The 20,989-nt window shown below is 38.9% G+C and overlaps 1 long non-coding RNA gene across 2 annotated transcripts in view; it reads right to left on the minus strand.

The window, feature by feature from the left end:
• Positions 1–291: 291 nt before the first annotated feature.
• The window catches only part of LOC108514042 (uncharacterized), a 30,113-nt gene continuing 9,415 nt past the window's right edge, over positions 292–20,989 (minus strand). The window contains exons 2-5 of one of the 2 annotated variants that reach the window (XR_001881089.1): positions 15,928–16,114; positions 9,407–9,503; positions 2,955–3,118; positions 292–465 (exon numbers count right to left, since the gene is read on the minus strand). This is a non-coding gene — a long non-coding RNA (uncharacterized LOC108514042). Of the gene's footprint in view, positions 466–2,907; positions 3,119–9,406; positions 9,504–15,927; positions 16,115–20,989 lie in introns of both variants that reach the window. The other variant, XR_001881088.1, reaches the window with a different exon arrangement.

The raw sequence follows: 20,989 nt of genomic DNA on the forward strand, positions 1-20,989 counted from the left end.
CTACAAATGTACCACATTTTAACCAATGTATATTTTGACATTTAGATTGTTTTAAATTTCATGTTATAATAAATAGTTTTGCTTTATTGAGTAGCACACCCATAATACTTTCCTAAGGATGATAGAGGGTTTTTCTAAGGATAAACCCTATGAAGTAGAATTTTAAAAATGGAACCTGAAATGCTTGATCTTGTTATTTCCATGCTTCGGATCTATGCTACTCAGGGTATGCTAACTACTATACAATATAAAAGACGACCTGAAACTCACAGAGCTTTAATACCACAAAGTTTTATTTTTTGCTCATGCAGAGTCTCATGAGGAGGTTCTTGGTCAGTGGCTCTCTTTGGTGGCTCTCTTCCAAGCAGTAAACTCAGAATCCTGACTCGTTTCACTGTATGTTTCCATCATCAAGGAGTCAATGGGGACTGTCCTAATATGACTCAGGATGTTTTATGGCTGTGCCTGAAACAGAGAACATCACTTCAGCTCACACCAAGTTGCCCATGACTTATAATCATAACTCTATCTATCTATTATCTATCTATCTATCTATCTATCTATCTATCTATCTATCTATCTATCTATTGATCTATCATATCTATCTATCTAATGTATGTGTCATGACTCAGTGTATCTATCTGCTGTTTTTGTGAGTGTGTGTGTATGTTTGGAGTGGTAATGATAGCAAATAAAGTTGTGTGTGTGTGTGTGTGTGTGTGTGTGTGTGTGTGTTTGTCCAGGAGGAAAATAAAATGTTTTGGTGAACACATAGAATTGTTTCTGTCCCAGGAACATTTTTCTTAAATAGTATGCTCACATAACCTGAGGGAGTATTAATTCTTGCCTGTAGTCTGGTATGATTGCTCATAACACCTCTCTTACTCTCAAAAGTGTCTCAGTTGAGGAGGAGGCAGAGCAAGATGGCTGAATAGAATCCTCCTGCGATTGTACCCACCTCTCCCCAAAAGGAACACCAAGTTGAACAACTGTCCATACAAGAAAGCACCTTCATAAAAAAAAAATCAGGTGAGCAATCACAATACCTGGCTTGAATATCATATCAAGGAAAGGGGCACTGAAGAGGGTAGGAAAGGCAGTCTTGTATCACTGAAATTACCACTTTTGCATCACTGGCAGCAGCCACGTGGTGTGGAGAGAATCTGTGTGCTTCAGAGGAGAGCACAGTGATTATGAAACTTTGCATTGAATTTAGTGCTGCCCTGTTGCAGCAGAAAGCAATACAGGGCAGAATTTGGCTGGTGCCCACAAAGGGAACATTTAGAGCAACCCTAGCCAGAGGGGAATAACTCATCCCAGCAGTTAGAACGTGAGTTTCGACTAGCCCTACCAGCACAGGCTAAAGCTGCTGCAGTCCTAAATAAACTTGAAAAGCAGTTTAGGCAACAAGGACTGCAGTTCCTGGGCAAATCCTGGTGCTACGCTGGGTTTGGAGCCAATGGACTTGGGGTGCACACAACCTAGTGGGACATCAGCTGGGGTGGCCAAGGGAGTGCTTGTTTCACTCCTCCCCCAACTCCAGACAATTCAGCTTGCAGCTCTGAGAGGAATTCCTTCTTTCCACTGAGGAGAGGAGAGGCGAGGCGAGGAGAGGAGAGGAGAGGCGAGGCGAGGAGAGGAGAGGAGAGGCGAGGCGAGGTGAGGCGAGGGGAGGAAAGAGGAGCAGAGGAAAGATAACTTTGTCTTGCAGCTTGGATACCAGCTCAGCCACAGTAGGATGGGGCACAAGACAGAGTCTTGAGACTCCCATGTCAGGCCCTATCTCTGAGATGATATTTCTAGACACACCCTGGCCCAGAAGAGAACCTGCTGCCTTGGAACCTGCAGTCTTGGAAAGAGTCATTACCTGCTTACCAAACAGCCCTTGGACCTGGAATAAACACCAGCAGTTGCCAAGCAGTACTCGCTCTGAGCCCTGGATGAGACCCACTGCAGTGTGGGCTTCAGGTGTGACCCAGCACACTCCCAGCTGTGGTGGCCATGGGGCAGGGTGTGGGGTGGGTTTGGGTGGCAGATTTCTTCCACTTGAGGAAAACACAGGAAAGAGTAAAAGGGATTTTGTCTTGCAGCTTGGGTACCAGCTCAGCCACAGTGAGGTAGAGTACAAAGTGGCCTCCTAAGGCCTCCAATTCCAGGCTATGGCTCCTGATCAGCATTTTTGGACCCACCATAGGCCAGAGGGAATCCATTACCCTGAAAGGAGATACTTAGGCCCAGCAGCATTCATCACAAGCTGACTGAAGAGCACTTAGGCCTTGAGTGCACATTGGAAGTAGCCAGGCAGTGCTCATCACTGGCCTGGGGTGGTGCTGGCCACAGGGAAAGAGGTTTCTTCTGCTTGAGAAAAAACAAGAGGAGAGTGGGAAGTACTTTGTCTTGATGTTTGGATGCCAGCTCAGCCAGAGTAGAATAGAGCACCAGGTAGATCTCTAAGGTTTCTGATACAGTTTGGCTCCATGTCCCCACTCAAATCTCATCTTGAATTGTAATCCCCACATGTCAAGGGAGGGACCTGAGGGGAGGTGACTGGCTCATGGGGACAGTTTCCCCCATGCCATTTTCATGATAGTGAGTGAGTTCTCACAAGAGCTGATGATTTTAAAGTGTGGCACTTCCTCATGCACTCTCTTCCTCCTGCCACCATGTAAGATGTGCCTTCCTTCCCCTTGTTTCCTGAGGCCTCTCCAGCTCTGCAGAACTGTGAGTCAATTAAACCTCATTTGTTTATAAATTACCCAGTCTCAGGTGGGTAGCAGTGAGAAAACAGACGAATACAGTTCCCAACTCCAGGTCCTGGCTCCCATATAGCATTTCTGGACCCACCCTGTGCTAGAGGGGAGCTCACTGTCCTGAAGGTAAGGATATAAGCCTGTTAGGATTTACCACCTGCTGATTGTAGAGCCTCTGGGCCTTGAGGGAATATTGGTGGTTACCAAGCAGTGGTTGTTGTAGGCCTTAGGCAAAAGCCAGTGACATGTTGGCTTCAGGTCTGATCTAGTGCAGTCCCAGTGGTGGTGGCTACACGGTTGCTTGTGCCATCTCTCCTCCAGCTCCTGGCAGCTCGGCATGGAGAGGGGCTCCATTAGTTTGGGAGAAACTAAGGGAAGAGAATGAGAGTGTCTGCATGGGAATCTGGAGAATTCTCTTGGATCTTACCCAAGACCACCAAGGCTATATTTGTATGAGTCTATAAAGGTCACAGCATTTCTGGGCTTGGGGAGCCTCCTAATGCGGATATGGCTACAGTGACCAAAGACTTAAATCACAACACTCAATTCCCTTTGAACACTTGGTAAGCCTTCCCAAAAAGGACAGGTACAAACTGTGAAGACTATGATAAATACCTAACTCTTCAATACTCATACTTTGATGAACATACATAAGCATCACGACCATCCAGGAAAACATGACCTCACTAAATGAAATCAGTAAGTCACCAGTGACCCATACCAGAGTGACAGAAATATGTGACCTTTCAGACAGAGAATTCAAAATAGCTGTTTTGAGAAATCTCAATGAAGTTCAAGATAACATGGAGAAGGAATTCAGGATCTTAAAAGATAAATTTGACAGTGAAATAATTAAAAACAATCAAACAGAATTTCTGGAGCTGAGAAATTCAACTGACATACTGAGGAATTTCTTAATAGCAGAATTGAAGCAGAAGACAGAATTAGTGAGCTTGAAGACAGAATTTAAAAAACACAGAAGAGACAGAAAACAAGAAAAAAAGACTGAAGTTCACCTGCAAGATCTAGAAAATAGCCTCAAAAGTGTTATTGACCTTAAAGAGGAGGTAGAGAGAGAGAGAGGTCCGGGTAAAAAGTTTATCAAAAGGAAAATAACATAATTTTCCAAGCTGAGAGAAAAGTATCAATATTCAAGTATAAGAACGTTATAGAACACCAAGTAGATTTATCCCAAGTAAGACTACCTCAAAACATTTAATAGACAAACTCCCAAAGGTCAAAGATAAAGAAAGGATTCTAAAAAGCAGCAAGAGAAAAGAAACAACATACAAAGGAGGTCCAATATGTCTGGCAGCAGACTTCTCAGTGGAAATATTACAGGCCAGGAGAGAGTAGCATAACATATTTAAAGTATTGTAGGGAAGCATTTTAATCATTGAATAATGTATCCAGTGAAAATATCCTTTGAACATGAACAGCAAATAAAGACTTTTCCAGACAAAAACTGAGGGATTTCATCAACACCAGATCTATCCTACAAGAAATGCTAAGGGGAGTTCTTTGATCTGAAAGAAAAGGCCATTGATGAGCAATAAGAAATCATCTGATGGTACAAAACTCACTGGTAATAGTAAGTACACAGACCAACACAGAATGTTATAACACTGTAATTGTGGTGTATAAATGACTCATGTCTTGAGCAGAAAGACTAAAAGATGAACCTATCAAAAATAATAACTACAATAACTTTTTAAAACATAGTATAATAAGACACAAATAGAAACGACGAAAAGTTAAAAAGTGAGGAGGGGGTATGAAGTTAAAGTACAGTTTTCATTAGTTTTCTCTTTGCTTTTGTAATCAGTATTGCCATCGGCTTAAAATAATGGGTTATAAGATGTTATTTGCAAGCCTTATGGAAACCTTAAATTAAGAAACCTACAAGAGAGATACGAAAAATAAAAAAGCAAGAAATTAGAACATACCACCATAGAAAATCATCTTCACAAAAAGGAAGACAGGAAGAAGGGAGAGAGAGAGAGAGAGAGGGATGGATGGAGGGAGAGAGGGAGGGGAAGGAAGGAAGGAAGGAAGGAAGAAAAGAAGGAAGGAAGGAAGGGAGGGAGGGAAGATGATAAAACAATCAGAAAACAACAAAATGGCAGTAGCAAGTCCTTATCAATAATAACGTTTAATGTAAATGAACTAAACTCTCCAATCAAAAGACAATGAGTGACTGAATGGATAACAAAAGAAGACCCAGTGACATGTTGTCTGCAAGAAACACATCTTGCCTATAAAGGCACACTAGACTGAAAATAAAGGGATGGAAAACGATATTCTATTCAAATGGAAACCAAGAAAGAGTGGGAGTGGCTATATCTATTTGAGACAAAAAGATTTCAAGAAAAATACTATACAAAGAGGCAAAGAAGGTCATTATACAAAGATAAAGGGGTCAAATTCAAGGAGAGTATCACAATTGTAAATATATATGTACCCAATACTGAGTACTCAGATATACAAAGCAAATATTAAAACTAAAGAAAGAGATAAGAAATCAATACAATTTGGTGACTTTAAGGCCCAGCTTTCAGTATTGGACAGATCTCCCAGACAGGAAATCAAAAAAGAAACATTGGACTTAATCTGTACCATAGATCAAAGGGACCTAACAAATATTTACAGAACATTTCACCCAATGACTGTAGAACACACATTCTTCTCCTCAGCATATGGATCATTCTCAAGGATAGACCACATGTTAGGCCACAAAACAAGTCTTAGAGATTTCAAAAAATTGAAATCTTTTCAAGTATTTTCTCTGACCACAAGAGAATAAAACTAAAAATTATTAATAAAAGGAACTTAGAAAACTATACAAGCAAATGGAAATTACACAATATGCTCCTGAATGACTAGTGGGTAAATGAAAAAATTAAAAAGAAAATTTTAAAGTGTCTTGAAACAAATCAAAATGGAAGCACAACATATTAAAACCTATGGGATACAGAGAAAGCAGCACTAGGAGGAAAGTTTATAATAATAAGCACCTACATCAAAAAAGTAGAAAAATGTCAAATAAACAACGTAATGATGCATCTTAAACAACTAGAAAGGCAAGAGCAAACCAAACCCAAAATTAGAAGAAAAGAAATAATAAATATAAGATCAGAAATATATGAAATTGAAATAAAAGACAACACACAGGGTAATAAAACAAAAGGGTTTTTTTTGTTTTTTTGGTTTTTTTTAACAAAAAAATATAAACAAAATTGACAAACCTTTAGCAACACTAAGGAAAAAAGAAGACCCAGATAAATAAAATCAGAGATGAAAAAGGAGACATTACATCTGATACCACAGAAACTCACAGAATCATTAGTGGACTACTTAATAACTATATGCCAATAATTGGGAAACCTAGAAGAAACAGATAAATTCCCACACACATGCAACCTATCGTGATTAAACCATGAAGTAATCCAAACCCTGAATAGACCAATAACAAGTAATGAGATCAAAGCTGTAATGAAGAGTCTTCCAGTATAGAAAGCCCAGCACCCAGTGACCTCACTGGTGAATTTTACCAAACATTTAAAGAAGAACTAATACCAATCCTGCTCAAACTACTCTGAAAAATAGAAGAGGGAATACTTCCAAACTCATTCAAGGAAGCCAGTAATATCTTGATACGAAAACCAAACAAAGAAATATTAAAAAAAAAAAAACCAAAAAAACAAAAAAACAAAAAAACAAGCAAAGTCGTTGACACACAATCCCAGGGATGCAAGAATAGTTAAATATATGCAAATAAATAAATGGATACATCATATCAACAGAATGAACAAAATCCATATAATTATTTCAAAGCTTTTGATAATTTTCAACATCCCTTCATGATAAAAAAAAAATAAAAACTGAGTATAGAAGAAACATATTTCCAACATAATTAAAGCTGTATATGACAGACCCATAGCTAGTATCATACTAAACAGGGAAAAATTAAAAGCCTTTCCTGTGAGATCTGGAACACGACAAGGATGACAACTTTCACCACCGTTATTCAACATAGTACTGGAAGTCCTAGCTAGAGCAGTCGGACAACAGAAAGAAATAAAGGGCATCCAAATTAGAATGGAAGGAGTCAAATTATCATTGTTTGCAGATAATATGATCTTATATTTGTAAAAACCTAAATAGCATCAGAATACCTTTAGAACTGACAAACAAATTCAATAAAGTTGCAGGATACAAAATCAACATACAAGAATCAGTAGCATTTCTATATGCCAATGTGAACAATCTGGAATAGAAATAAAAAAGTAATCCCATTCACAATAGCCACACATGAAATTAAATACCTAGGAATTAACCAAAGAAGTAAAATATCTCTATAATGAAAACTGTAAAACATTGATGAGAAAAATTGAAGAGAACGCCTTAAAAAGGAAAGAGATTTCATGTTCATGAATTGGAAGAATCAAGATTGTTAAAATGTTCATACTACCCAAAGCAATCTACAGATTCAATGTAATCCGTATCAAAATACCAATGAGATTCTTCACAGAAATAGATAAAACAATCCTAAAATTTATGTGGAACTACAAAAGACTCAGAATAGACAAAGCTATCCTAAGCAAAAAGAACAAAACTGGAGGAATCATATTACCTGACTTCAAATTATATTACAGAGCTGTACTAACCAAAGCAGCATGATACTGGCATAAGAACAGACACATAGACAATGGAACAGAATAGAGATCCCAGAAACAAATACATACATCTACAGTGAATTCATTTTTGACAAAGGTGCCAAGAAGATATTTTGCAGAAAGAAAGAACAGTCTTTTCAATAAATGGTACTTGGAAAATAGGATATCCATATGCAGAATGATTAAACTAGACCTCTATCTCTCACCACACACAAAATTCAAATCTGAATGGATTGAAGACTTAAATCTAAGACCTGAAACTGTGAAATTACTAAAAGGAAACATTGGTGAAACTCTTCAGTACATTGGTCTGGGCAAAGATTTCTTGAATAATACCCCACAAGCACAGGAAACCAAAGCAAAAATGAACAAATGAGGTGACATCAAGTTAAAGAGCTTCTGCAATGAACAAAGTAAAGAAAACCCACAGAATGGGAGACATATTTGCCAAATATACATCTAAAAAGGGATTAATAACCCAAACATATAAGAAGCTCAAACAACTCAATTAGAAAAAAATGTAATAATTTTATTTAAAAATAGGGAAAATATCTGAATAGACATTTTCAAAAGAAGGTATACAAATGGCAAACAGGTATATAAAAAGGTGCTCTACATCACTGATCATCAGAGAAATGCAAACCAAACCATGGTGAGATATTATCTCATCCCAGTTAAAGTGGCTTTCATCCAAAGGATAGTCAATAACAAATGGTGGTGTGGATGTGGAGAAAAGGGAACTCTTGTACACTGTTGATGGGAATGTACAATCAGTATGGAGAATAGTATGGAAGCTCCTCAGAAAACTAAAAATAGAACTACCATATGACCTACCAATTTCACTGCTAGGTATATACCCAGAAGAAAGGAAATCAATATACTGAAGATATATCTGCACTCCCATGTTTACTGAAGCACTATTTACAATAGCAGAAGATTGGGAAGCAACCTAAGTGTCCATCAACAGATGAATGGGTAAAAAAAAAAAATGTGGTACACATACACAACGAAATACTATTCATCCATAAAAAAGAACGAGATCCTGTAATTTGCAACAACATGGATAAACTGGAGGTTATTACATTAAGTGGAATAATCTAGGAACAGAAAGTCAAACTTCACATTTTCTCACTAATTTGTTGGAGCTAAAAATTGAAACAATTGAACTAATGGAGCTAGAGAGTAGAATGATGGTTACCAGAGTCTGGGAAGGGTGTGGGTGGGGTAGAGGAGAGCTGGCCAGATGGGTATCTCTGAATTTGGAACTCTAGAACAGTTCCCAGGGCAGAGAGACCAGCACTGATGCCTATGATCTTTTCCCGAGACTAGAAGCTGCAAGAAGGTAGATTTTAGTTAAATATAAAAAAGACTAAAAAAAAAAGTAAAAAGTAAAAAAATTTAAAAGATTAAAAAAATTAAAAAAAGACATTTATACAATTAATATCATTCAAAAAACTGAAATGTGATGCTTTGTAAGATAATGAGTTTCCTGTTTTTGGGGCAGTTCAAATGGAGATGCGATTAGCATTTACAAGAGATATTATAGAATGGATTCTTTAACTCATTGGAAGGTTGGAATAGATACATTCTAAAATTCTCTTAACTCTAAGATTCTGTGATTTGAAATGACATGGCCCACTTGGAACAGGTCCAATACGGTCTTTTCGGGGATCACTTATTACTCTCAAATGCAGTTACTTAAGATAGCTGTGATTTGAACTGGATTTTTAGATGAAGGGCTCAACCATATTTTCTAAAATAGTTTAATAGTAGCGGTATTTTCAATATTTCCAAAAGTGGAATTTCCTTTCTTTGCCTTAGGGAATTGCCACTATAGAATCTAATACTGTGTCTTTTCAACTGAACTGATAAAAACATGACTCTTCTTAAAGGCATTATTTTTAAATGCACTATTTTCTCTACAATTCTGGTCATGTTTGCTACAAGTAAAAGAAAGAAACTGTGATTAGTTACACTCACATGATGTAATGGATGATTGCTAGCTTTGTTCTCTTTCCCTTTTGCATCCCTAGGGGCTTGCTTTGCCTCTAATGCCACATAAATTATTTCTTTTTCACTGTAAAAGAGAGAGAGAGTGATATGGTTAGGCTGGTGTCCCCACCCAAATCTCATCTTAAACTGTAGTGCCCACACGTGTGTTGTGTGAGGGATCCGGTGGGAGATAATTGAATCATGGGGCGATTTCCCCATACTGTTCTCGTGGTACTCAGTAAGTCTCAGGAGATCTGATGATTTGATAAGGCGTTTTCCCTTTCACTTGGCTCTCATTCTGTCTTGCCTGCAGCTGTGTAGGATGTCCCTTTGCTCTTTGTCTTCCGCCATGATTGTGAGGCCTCCCCAGCCAAGTGGAACTGTGAGTCTGTTAAACCTCTTTTTCTTTATAAATTACCCAGTCTCAGGTATATCTTTATCAGCAGCATGAAAATGGACTTATACAGAGAGAGAGAGCAGGAGAACGGGAGAGGAATAAATATTGAGAGGGAATAAAGACAAAGGAAAGAGAAAGACATGAAGTAGTCACAGACAAAGTGATAGAATTGCTTTACTTTTGAATTAGGCATTGGTAGAATTGCCTGGTAATGGAATAGTTAAAAATATGCTATAAAATACATCGATTTTCACACAAGTTAAAGAAGAATAGTATAATTATAGAGAACAAAACCATCATTATGGACAATGAGAGTGAATAGAGAATACAGTTAAGTTTCTGCTTTGACTTTGCTCTGTATGCAAAAAATTTTAAAATACCATATTCATACCACAAATTTGAAAATACGTAGTCTGATACATTTAAAGTGGCTGACTTCCTTTTTTATTTTTTGGCCACTACAGTTTCTTTCCCTCTTTGAGGCATAAACCAAACCAAGGTCCCCGGGCTCCAGCTTCTGGTTGAGTTCCTGTTGGCATTGTGTAGTGTGGAGGCTGGCTTTGCGGTAGCCATCAGCCTGCCTTATCTATTCTCTTCTACCTTCTTCCTCATTCTTCTCCCTTTTTCAATTTTTGACAGCCCAGTCATAATCACAACAAACCTGAATATTTTCCTAAATTGTTTTCCTTTCAGAATTTACTAAGAGAAGCCATGCCATTCGTTATATGGATTCCAAATTTGGTTTTAATTTCATAATTAAAACTAAAGGCCTTATCTTTGAGCAAAATGGATTAATTTAAGGATTTCTAGAAGTCATTTCAGGTAAGGACAACATCAGAGGGCTCAATGAATCTGACGAATGTGTCATAACCTTGTGGAGACATGAGAAAGAGAAAAACAAAAGGCTCTTTTTGAACAATGGCCAAAACAGCAAAAAATCTTACCTCATGTGGCTCCTCTGAGCATGAAAATAAAAATACGAGCAATATTTTGCCCCTAAACAGTTGCAAATTGACCTCATACTATTGTGTCTTACTTATTCTTAAGTGATATTAACAATTGTTGGCTTTATCGGTCAAGAACAAAAGTAGAGTGTTGTCAGTTCTCAAAAAGTCAGGCTCTAAATGTCTCACGTCAACTTCCTTCTTATAGTATTGGCTGTTTTTCATTATTATTCATTCCTCTTTTTCGACTCTCTTTATCCTCTTTTTTTATCATTCACTTCCTGGTTCCCATAGTTTTAAATATCATCTAAAAGTTGTTGACTGTCAATTTGTATCTGCAATCTTCATTTTAGTAAAGATGTTACTCTGCTGTCTTCTCATTTGCTTTGTTTCTGATATGAAATCTGGTGTTATTGTTAAATTCGTTCTTTAGTAGATACTCTATACATTTTCTATGGCTGTGTTTAGATTTTTCTTTATCACTGGTTTTAACCAATTTGATTATAATGTATCTAGGTATAATTTTCTTCATATTTTTGTGATTGAGTTTATTGATTTCTTAGGTATATATGTTTACATGCAATTCGGAAAAATTTTTCCATGACGTTTCCTAATATTCTTTCTGTTCTACTCTCTTTAGGAGACTTCAGTTAAAGACAAATCAGACCACTTGAAGTCATTCCACAGCTCACTAATCCTTTCATTATTTCTTACTCCTTTTCTTCTTTTGCATAGTTTCTATTGCTATGGCTGCAAGTTCACCAATGTTTTCTTCCATAATGTCTAATCTGCTATTAATCCCATGCAGCACTATTTTTTTTTTAATTTCTCACATTGTAATTTTCACCTCAACAAGTTTGTTTTCCCCCCCAGTTTTCTCTCTCCATATTTAACCTTTTGAACATATGGAATACAGTTTTAAAAACCTGTTTTAACATCCTTGTCTTTTAATTCTAACATCTGTATCTGTCTGAATTTAGACAGATAAGATCGATTATTTATCTTGATTGCTTTTTCTCCTAATTATGGATGTAAATTTTAACTTGTTGAGGACTGGACGCATTTTTGTTTCCTACAAGTGTTCTTGAGCTTAGTTCTGGGATATAGTCAGTTACTTAGTTCTTGCAAACAGTTTGATCCTTTCAAATCTTGCTTTAAAGATTTGCTAAATGAGACAAGAAAAGTGCTCAGTCCAGGGTTTATTAATCCCCACTACTGAGGGAAGGCCTTTTGTGTGCTCTACCTATTGCCTATAAACAATGAGGTTTTTATTCCGGCTGGTTGGGATGGGCACTATTTCTGGTCCTGTATGAGTTCCAAGTATTCTTCAAGTGGTCCTTTATCCAGCCTTGGATAATTTCCTCACATACATGAATGGATCTATACTTTGCTAAATACTTGAGGGGAACCCTACGTGGATCTCTGTAATTCTCTTTCCGTGTACTCTCTTCTCTCTGCTACTCTGTCCTGTGAACTCTGCCTCCTTGGCCTCCCAGCACTCTCCACTCCATCTCTTCAACTCAGAGTCTTCCAGGCTCTACTTGGGTTCCTCTTTCCTGTGTCAGAGCATGTAATCTCTCTCAAGGAAGTAACCCAGAGCAATTGTACACCTCATCCCGTTGGTTTCTTTCCTCAGTTTCACTGTCTTTTTTTGCCTGGTGTCTTAAAACTGTTGTTTCATATTTTTTTTATTTGTTCATTGTTTCAGATTAGAGGATAAGTCCAGCCCCTATTGCTCCATGGTGACTGGAAGGAGGCCAGTCTCCAATTTTGGCCTTTTTCTTCAACAGCAACTACCCACTCAACATTAAAACTTGACTGTCCAACTTTCTACATTATTGTGTACACAATTGAATTCTTTTTATCTGCAAAAGCTGCTTTTAAATTCTCCTCTGTGCTCTGGTCATTCAAGCCAAAATTTATAGTCATCCTCTTTTATTTATCTTTTATGCCCCAAAGTCTATCCATCATTGAATACCATGAACTCCACCTTCCAGATACATTCCAAATCCAACCTCTTTATACCTTAATTGATACCACTTTACTCCAAGACAACATCAGATTACTGCAATAGCTCAGTGTCAGTCTGGGATCTGGCAGGGTTAAAAGATAGTACACATAAACTGATGAATTAGGGAGAGAAGCTAAGGAGATTATTTGAAACGGTGAAGGTAGGGTTAGGGAAACCAATAAAGAAATGTTCTATCAATAGGAAATGATTTTTACCCCAAACCCTGAAGGGACAAAGGGAGCAAGCAGATACCAAAAATCAGGGAAATTAGGGGCTGATAGCACCTGTGGCCTTGGTAGGGAGATATAGCCAACCCTCAGCAACCTGGGAGGGAGTAGCAGGGAGGCTTAATGCACCAACTGCGTTCTCTTCTCAGTCTTCTGCTGGCGGCTCCCATGAGCTGAAGACAAAGAAACTCAGACACAGCACAAATGGTCAGATTCTAGGGACCCATTGTGGAGACAGGTACAGAGAGGGTCTGGAGGAGCAAATAGAAGTTCCTGAGCCCAGGCCCCCAAGTGGCCTCCTTATTCTATACAAACCTCCTACAGGCTGTTTATAGCAGCCACAGGAACCCCTTGAAGATATAAATCTATTTACATCATTCTAGTGCTTAAAACGCTGAAATGGCTTTCCTTGACACTTGGAATAAAATTTAAAATCCTTGCTCTAAAGTTCTTCCATGATCTCATCCTTGGCTACTTTTCCAGGGCAGTCTCTAATTACTATTCCCATCTCTTATTCTGCTTCAGCTACAATGGCCTTCCTGCTGTTCCTCAGTACTCCAAATTCCTGCCTGTTTTGCACTTGCTGTTATCGCTAGTGGAAAGGTCTTTCCCAGCCCCTCGTTTTATTTGAGTTTTTGAGAGGGTTTCTCAGATTGACCCATCTAAAATAGTAGGTTTTATTATTCTACAGCTCCTCATCCTTTTTTATTTTATATTTCTTCACTTACGACCACCTGTTTATTATCCCCCTTCCTCCATTAGAATATAAGCCCCATCAAAGTAAGAGCTTTGTCTGTATAGTGGCTGCTGCGTCCCTGTAGTTACAACAGAGATGGTCACATTAAAAATATGCAAACATTAATTGAATAAGTAAAGGAATATCAGGTAATTATCTTCTTTCCTAATCCAAAGAAACTGTCTTAAAGTCCCCCCTAATTGTTGCATCTTATTGTGTAACACTGTCATTTCATTTCATTTCCGTAGGCATTCAGAGATTGTGTATTAGTTTGCTTGGGTGTTGTAACAAAGCACCCCTGTCTGAGTGGCTTAAACAACAAAAACTATTTTCCCACAGTTCTGGAGGCTGGAAGCCTGAGATGAAGGTACATTAAGGGTTGGTTCCCTCTGAAGACTGTAAGAAAAAATATGTTCCCTGCCTTTGCTCCAGCTTCTGGTGGTTTGCTGGAAGTCTTTGGCTTCTCTTGGCTCTGTCCTTATCTTCAGATGGCACTCTCCTTGTGTGCATATCTGTCTCCAAATTTCTCCTCTTAACAAGAACACTAGTCATAGCTGATTAGGGGCCCACCTGATCCAATGTGACCTCATCTTGACTTAACTATTGATATCCTCAATGACTCATTTCCAAATAAAGTCACACTCTGAGGTACAGGGGGTTAGGACCTCAGCATATGAATATTGGAAAAATGCAATTCAACTCATAACAATTAGTGAGCTTGTCATATGAATCAAATAAATGACAATATGTAAGCATAAACAATTAAAATAATATTTTAAATGTTTTAATAATTTATTTTGAAGTAATTTCATATTTTCTGAAAAGTTGCAACAACAGAACAAAAAACTCCTGTATCCCTTTCAGTCTTACTCTTCTGTAAATATTTTGTTGTATTCATCATAGTTTTCTCTCTCTCTTTGTTTCTCCTTCCTTTTCTCCTCCCTCCCTTCTTCCCCTCCCTGGTACACTGTTCCTTTGCTGAACTATTCAAGAGCAAGTTGCAGTCATAGTACCCCATTTGCCTTTAAAAACAGCAGTATGTAAATCTCCAAAACAAGGTGTTGAGAGTTGACAGACATCTACAAAACTACACTGTAACCACCCGAATCAGTAAATCAATATTAATGCAACAATAACATCTAGTCAATGAAGCATATTAATTTTTTTCCAAATACCTCAACAAGGTCTCTTTTTCCTTTCCAGCTCAAGATTCAGTTCAGAATCACATATTGCCTTTAGTTGTCATGTGTATTTTGTCTCTTCTAATGTGCAACTGTTTCTTCATCTTCCCTTATCTTTTAAGATCTTGACAGTTTGGTTCTGTGGGCTTCAATCTGTCTGCTGGATTCTTCTTTGTGTCCAGTCTCAAGCTGTGCATTCCTGTAGGAATACCACAGAAGTGATGCTGAGCTCATCTCAGTGAATCCATATCAGGGGCCACATGGAGTTGATCTGTCCTATAGCCAGTGATGTTAACTTTGATCACATAGAAGTGGATGTTTGTCAGATTTCTTCACCTTAAAGTCCCCATGTTTCCTTTTGTAATTGAAAAGTATTTTCAAGAGAGATACTCTGAGACTATCAACATCCTGCTCCTCATCAAATCTCTAGCTCCGAGCCTAAGCATCTATTGGGAGACTACCACCTGGATCAACAACCACTGATGTGGTATTTTCTGTTTCCATTATTTCTCCCACCATTACTATTTGGTATACTAATTCAAGGAAAATTCATGTAAATTTCTTTCTTCATTTAATTTTTAAGGCCAGAATATTCTTCAAGATTTCTATCTCATTCAAAGGGCTGCAATCTGTTTCTATAATTACTATTTTGGTGTTCAAATTTTCCAAAGTTTGTCAGTGACAGGCTCTTGCTGGGCTCCTGTGTCCTTCTGACATATCCCTATCATTCTTTGAGCACTTCCTTACATTTTGCCACAAAAAAGATGTTATAGGTGTGTCTTGTACTTTCCTCATCCTAGCCCTGAATCAGCCATTTTTCTGAGGTCTCCTTATTTGTTTTAGTGGAAGAAGTTTTTAGGACTCATGATCTGGGCCCTCACTATGCTCATTGCTTCTGGAGTTGCTCAGAGGCCCTCTCAGAAACAGAACTATAAAATAAACATCTAGCAATATACATACTTATACATATTACACACACGTGTGTGCACACGCATTTTTATGTCCACTCTTACCTTTCCCACATTTGCAAATCCCTTCTCCAACAGTGAGAAACTCTGCTCTCATCACCCTCCATGCCTCCTCCTCTGCTCAGGGCCCATGTGTGACCCTCCCTGCAGGCCATCTCCTTTGCCCTGCCTCTACTGCTCTCTCCTCAGCTCCTGGCCTGACACATGTCCTGGGCTGCTGCCACTCCAGCTTCTAGTCATGGAGGTACAGAAAGGGAATAGAAAGACAAAAAAAGAGGAAGAGCAACAAATAGCATTAGATCTCTGGATGTGCTAAATAACTCTTGTCCTCACATTCTTTTTCTAGCCTTCCTTTGCTCCACCTGTGTTTGACACTTTGTGTATCTTCACTTAACAGGCAGTGAATCAAAACTCACTTCAGTGTGCTGACCAGTAAGTATGTAATGTACTCATCTGCATGGTACAGGTAGGGAGTGAATGAACCATACTTGTTCTCAGACAGTTTACCATTGAGTAGGGAAGAAAATACACGTGCCTGAATCTGTTTTGTCAAACAGGCTGGACTTGTTAGAGTATAATATGAGAGTCATATAAAAGCAGTCTTGTTCCTGTCTCCTTCTCCCTGCTTGACTCTGTGTTAAGGACTCTCCTGTGTAACACGTTTGCACATTCTGAGAACATCTCTCACTGACTGCATGTGCCATGAGTTAAGCCATGCAGGTCCTACCACTGGCCACCTCCATTCTCGTCTCATAACTTCTGGGCTTTTATGTTCCATTTAATTGTAGGGGTCTTTTGCCTCTCAAATCATTCTGGAGTGGGATTCTTTTTCAAACAAACTCAGTTTTGATGGACCCAAGATCTTCTGCAAAGCCCACTTCTGGTGTTGGGCAGGCACCCACCTTTGCCCTGCCGTCTGTGCATGTGGTGGACTCATTCTCAACTTGGCTCTGTTAAGTCTGTGCTCAGGAAGGAGCAACTTCTGTCACACCTCCAGTCCGAGCTTCTTAGGGCTTACCTGCCAGTTGTGATGTCACTTAAACTCCAGGAGCCTATATCAAGCTCGTGTGGTTTCTCTGAGGCCTCTCTAGCTTAATTTCAGATGAGATCAAAACAACCTCCTTTGATCTCTCAGCACACTAATACTAAGGGGTGCATTTGGGGTGACAGTGACACTTTTTCTTGATCTGGATGATTGTTCCTTAGTATGTCCATTTTGGGATAATCCATTGAGCTGCATATTCATGATGCGTGCAGCTTTTACTATGTGGGCTCTACTTCAATGAAGAGCAATTATTACAAATGTATTCAGAAGATAAGTTGAATAATTTACATTTTGAATTGGTATAGATTCCCCTCCTTAATTATGGCTGAATAAGTGCACCTCATCAAATTCAACATTCCATCCAAATTTGGACTGAGTGTCCACTTAGCCTTCTAGTACTCGCAGGTTCATTCCTGGCATGCCTAGCTCCATTAGTCAGGGTTCTTTGGATATCAAGGGACAGAAACCCAATTTGAAACAGTACAAAGTGGAATATATTGATGCATGTAAACAAATTACTGCAGAGAAAAGGGTAAGGCAAGCTTCAGAGACTGGAACGCTTCAGAGCATTTTGTGTCGTTTCTCTGATTTGTTTCTCATTTCTATGACAACGTCATTCTTTCAGACCAACCTGTTCCACAAAGCTCTAGTCATGACTGTTAGCAGTAGCAATGCTCCACTTCCCTTATTTGCCCCTTTCTCAATTTGAAAAGTCCTGAGGAAGGCTTCTAATCAGTTTGGTTCCCATGTCCACCACTTCTGAGGAGTGGAGGAGTAGGGGAGAGGAAAGAGCAGAGACACTTATGGTTGGAATGGGAGGGGTAATAGTCCCTCAAAACAAAGGGTTGTAGTGTCCAAAATAAATGGGAGAAATTCCAGAACAAAGCACAATTTACATGAGTTTGCTGATTGTCCCTAGCCTTCAACAGCTCCCATAGGGTACACAGTAGTTGTTAGGAATGGGCTGTGAGGAATGAGCATTCTTTTTTCTTTTGTTTTGTTTTTTGAGACGGAGTCTCACTCTGTCACCCAGGCTGGAGTGCAGTGGCACAATCTCAGCTCACTGCAACCTCCGCCTCCTGGGTTCAAGCAATTCTCCTGCCTCAGTCTCCCAAGTAGCTGGGACTACAGGCACACGCTGCCACACCTGGCTAATTTTTTAGTATTTTTTTAGTGGAGAAGGGTTTCACCGTGTTGCCCAGGCTGGTCTTGAACTCCTGAGCTCAGGCAATCCCCTGCCTCGATCTCCCAAAATGCTGGGATTATAGGTGTGGGAATGAGCATTCTTAATCCTGGAGGATCTTGGGAGCTGCCTGCAAAACTGAGCATAGCACACTCAGCAAGTGTTTATTGTTGATGATGGTGATCACCATAATAGGATGATGACCATATTCAAGGAGTTGTTTTACATTTTCTGAAAGAGAAAATAAAATATAGGAAACACAGGCATGGAATATAAAATACATTTTCCCTTGAGCTTTTCAGGAAAATTTTTATACTTGCTAGATAGAAAGTATTTACATAATGTCAATAAGCATTCATCGACTGCCCAGGAGTTTGGAGGTAGCATTCCTTTACAGTTTCTCATTGGACTGTATTGCATTTTCAAGTTCAGCTCTTTATTGAATACCTATGACATGCAAGATGCTTATGATAGGTTATTTTTAATCCTCATGACAGTTTTGCAAGTTAAGTATTATTATGCACATTTCATAGATGAGTAAACTCTATTTGTTATCTATTGCTGTGTTACAAATTACCACAAAACTTAGTGGCTTAAAACAAAAGACATTTACTACCTCATAGTCAAGACAAGACAAGAGATAATGCAATGCTGGCCTGGTCTGGAAATGGCAAACTCAAGATATATTTTGCGGGTAGTTTCAGCAAGACTTTTTGAGAGAGATTAGAAATGGAATGGGTAGGAAAGAGAAAGAGATAAAATATAATTCGTAAGTCTGCCTTTAACAATTAGGTGCTGTTTACTAAAATGGAGAAGAATGAGGTAAAAATACATTGGGTGGAGAGAAGGAGAGTTTTATTTTGGACATACTAAGTTTGAAGGACCTGTGAGACACCAAGTGGAGACATCGAGAATGAAATAGGCCTTACAGTTGTGGAGTTCAGAGGAGAGACCTCTTCTAGACATCACCGTAGGTGAAATAGTACAGTAGTTAGTGGCTAAGGCTTGGGTCCTCAATCTCAATGCAATTTGATAGTGAGCTAATCTAGATACAGGCAGAAGACTAGCAAGAGACGGGAGAAAGGGCAGACTGGAAAGTTTCCTCCCAATGTCTAGTTCAGAGCTTGCTCAATTTCTTGTCTTAGGCTTTATTAGTATCATCATCATTATTGTTTGTGGAGGATGGAACAGGAGGAATGCATCTCTGAGGTGGTGGGAAATTAACAGAATACATCCAGAGAGAAGAGCACCCGGATTCCAAGAATTGTCCATCTGAGGGCTTCAGAGAGCATCAGGACAAGGTTTACCTTGAAAGACGGTGATGGAAGTATTCCCAAGAAGAACAACTATGAGGTCTTGCAACACAGGAGAATGAATTTACAGAGACAGCAAAGGAAAGAAAGACTGCCTTTACCCCCAACTCCGTGCTATTGATCTTTGAGCTCCTTTCTTCACACAGTGAAAGCCTCCAGCCACTAATACTGTCCCTAGTAAAAAAGCATCCTTTATTCTGAGCAATTCAGGGCAGCATTCATCCTTCTTGGACTAGAGAAAACAGGGACACAAGCCTTGCATTTCCCTTTCCTTGAGGTCCTTTGAGTCTGTGGGCTGGCCGAGAATATCCAGATTGTTCTGGTCAGAGGGGGGCAGTCCAGCCTTGTCTGACCACAAGCCCCAGGGAAGGGAAGGAAGGAGCAGGCATTTATGACACAGGTCCCTGAGGGCCAGCTCCCAATGACCACCTGTGTTCTAGAAACTATTTCATTCTCTATCAGCCTAGATCCTGGCTGTGAACTTCTCTAATTCACTCTCCTGGCTTGAAGTTCATGCAGTTACAATTGTTAAATGCCCTTTCTTAACTACAGTAACCCTCATACTATGACAAAATGAAGACTGCTAAGGCATTTGAGGCTCAGTTGCTTTTAGATTTTAATTAGCTCTAGCTGTCCTTCCTCAGTGTCGCTTAAGCTTAGATTTTTAAAAGACACAGTAGAGAATGTGGCTTTTATGTACTACGAAGGAGTAAAATTACATGAAACTACAAATGCAGTTTCAAGCTTACCCCTTCCATTTGTTTAAAATGAAGGAGAGGGGGATGTAAATTGAACCCTGTTGATGCTGATTGCATCTTCACACGTACTAATTTTTTTTCTTTTGCAAAGAAATGACTTTCTACAATTGAAGTACAGCTTCAGTTAAACTAGTAGACTGTGAATTATATTTATAAGCATGGTCAGTGAGGTCAGCATGTTCATCTCACTAAGGATCCAAGAACCAGAGATCCTACAAACATGGCCAACACGTATCATAAACTGCTCTGGTTATCAGTTGATAGTGATAAAACCTCTACAGGCAGGGCTTTTTTTTTTTTTTTTTTTGGTCACCATCTTGTGTCTTACTCATTCTTTTACCCTGATGAATGTTGTAATTGTATCATTTCATCATCTCTTGACATTTTGCTTCTTTTTTCTGTTCCTGGCCAGTGCACTAATCAAATTCAGCCTTGAAATTGCCCTGCTGTTGGCATAGAGCTCCCACAAACTAGTTGCTTGTATTTTAATTTAGTTTTGAAGTGATTATAGGTGTCTATTTTACTGGTAAAACTATTCAAAAGTAATCCCGGCACGTTTCTGTCTTGCTAATTCTTTTCTTCAGAGTATGGTGTGTGTCTTTAAGAACCTGAGAGGCCCCTTTGGTTACAGCACTTTTCTCCTAAGAAAGGCAAGATTTAGGCCATCTTCATGGTTCAGATTTAAAAAATCTCAATCTGGTCGTGTACTTTGATTTACTTCTTCCGTCTGGACTCACACTCTGTTCTCACCAGATACCCTGAACAGTCTTTCAAATTCATCAACAGCTTTTCCCATTGAGTGGTTCTT

This window comes from Rhinopithecus bieti, unplaced genomic scaffold (assembly GCF_001698545.2).
Source record: "Rhinopithecus bieti isolate Rb0 unplaced genomic scaffold, ASM169854v2 scaffold_32105, whole genome shotgun sequence".
In the NCBI taxonomy this organism is placed as follows: domain Eukaryota; kingdom Metazoa; phylum Chordata; class Mammalia; order Primates; family Cercopithecidae; genus Rhinopithecus; species Rhinopithecus bieti.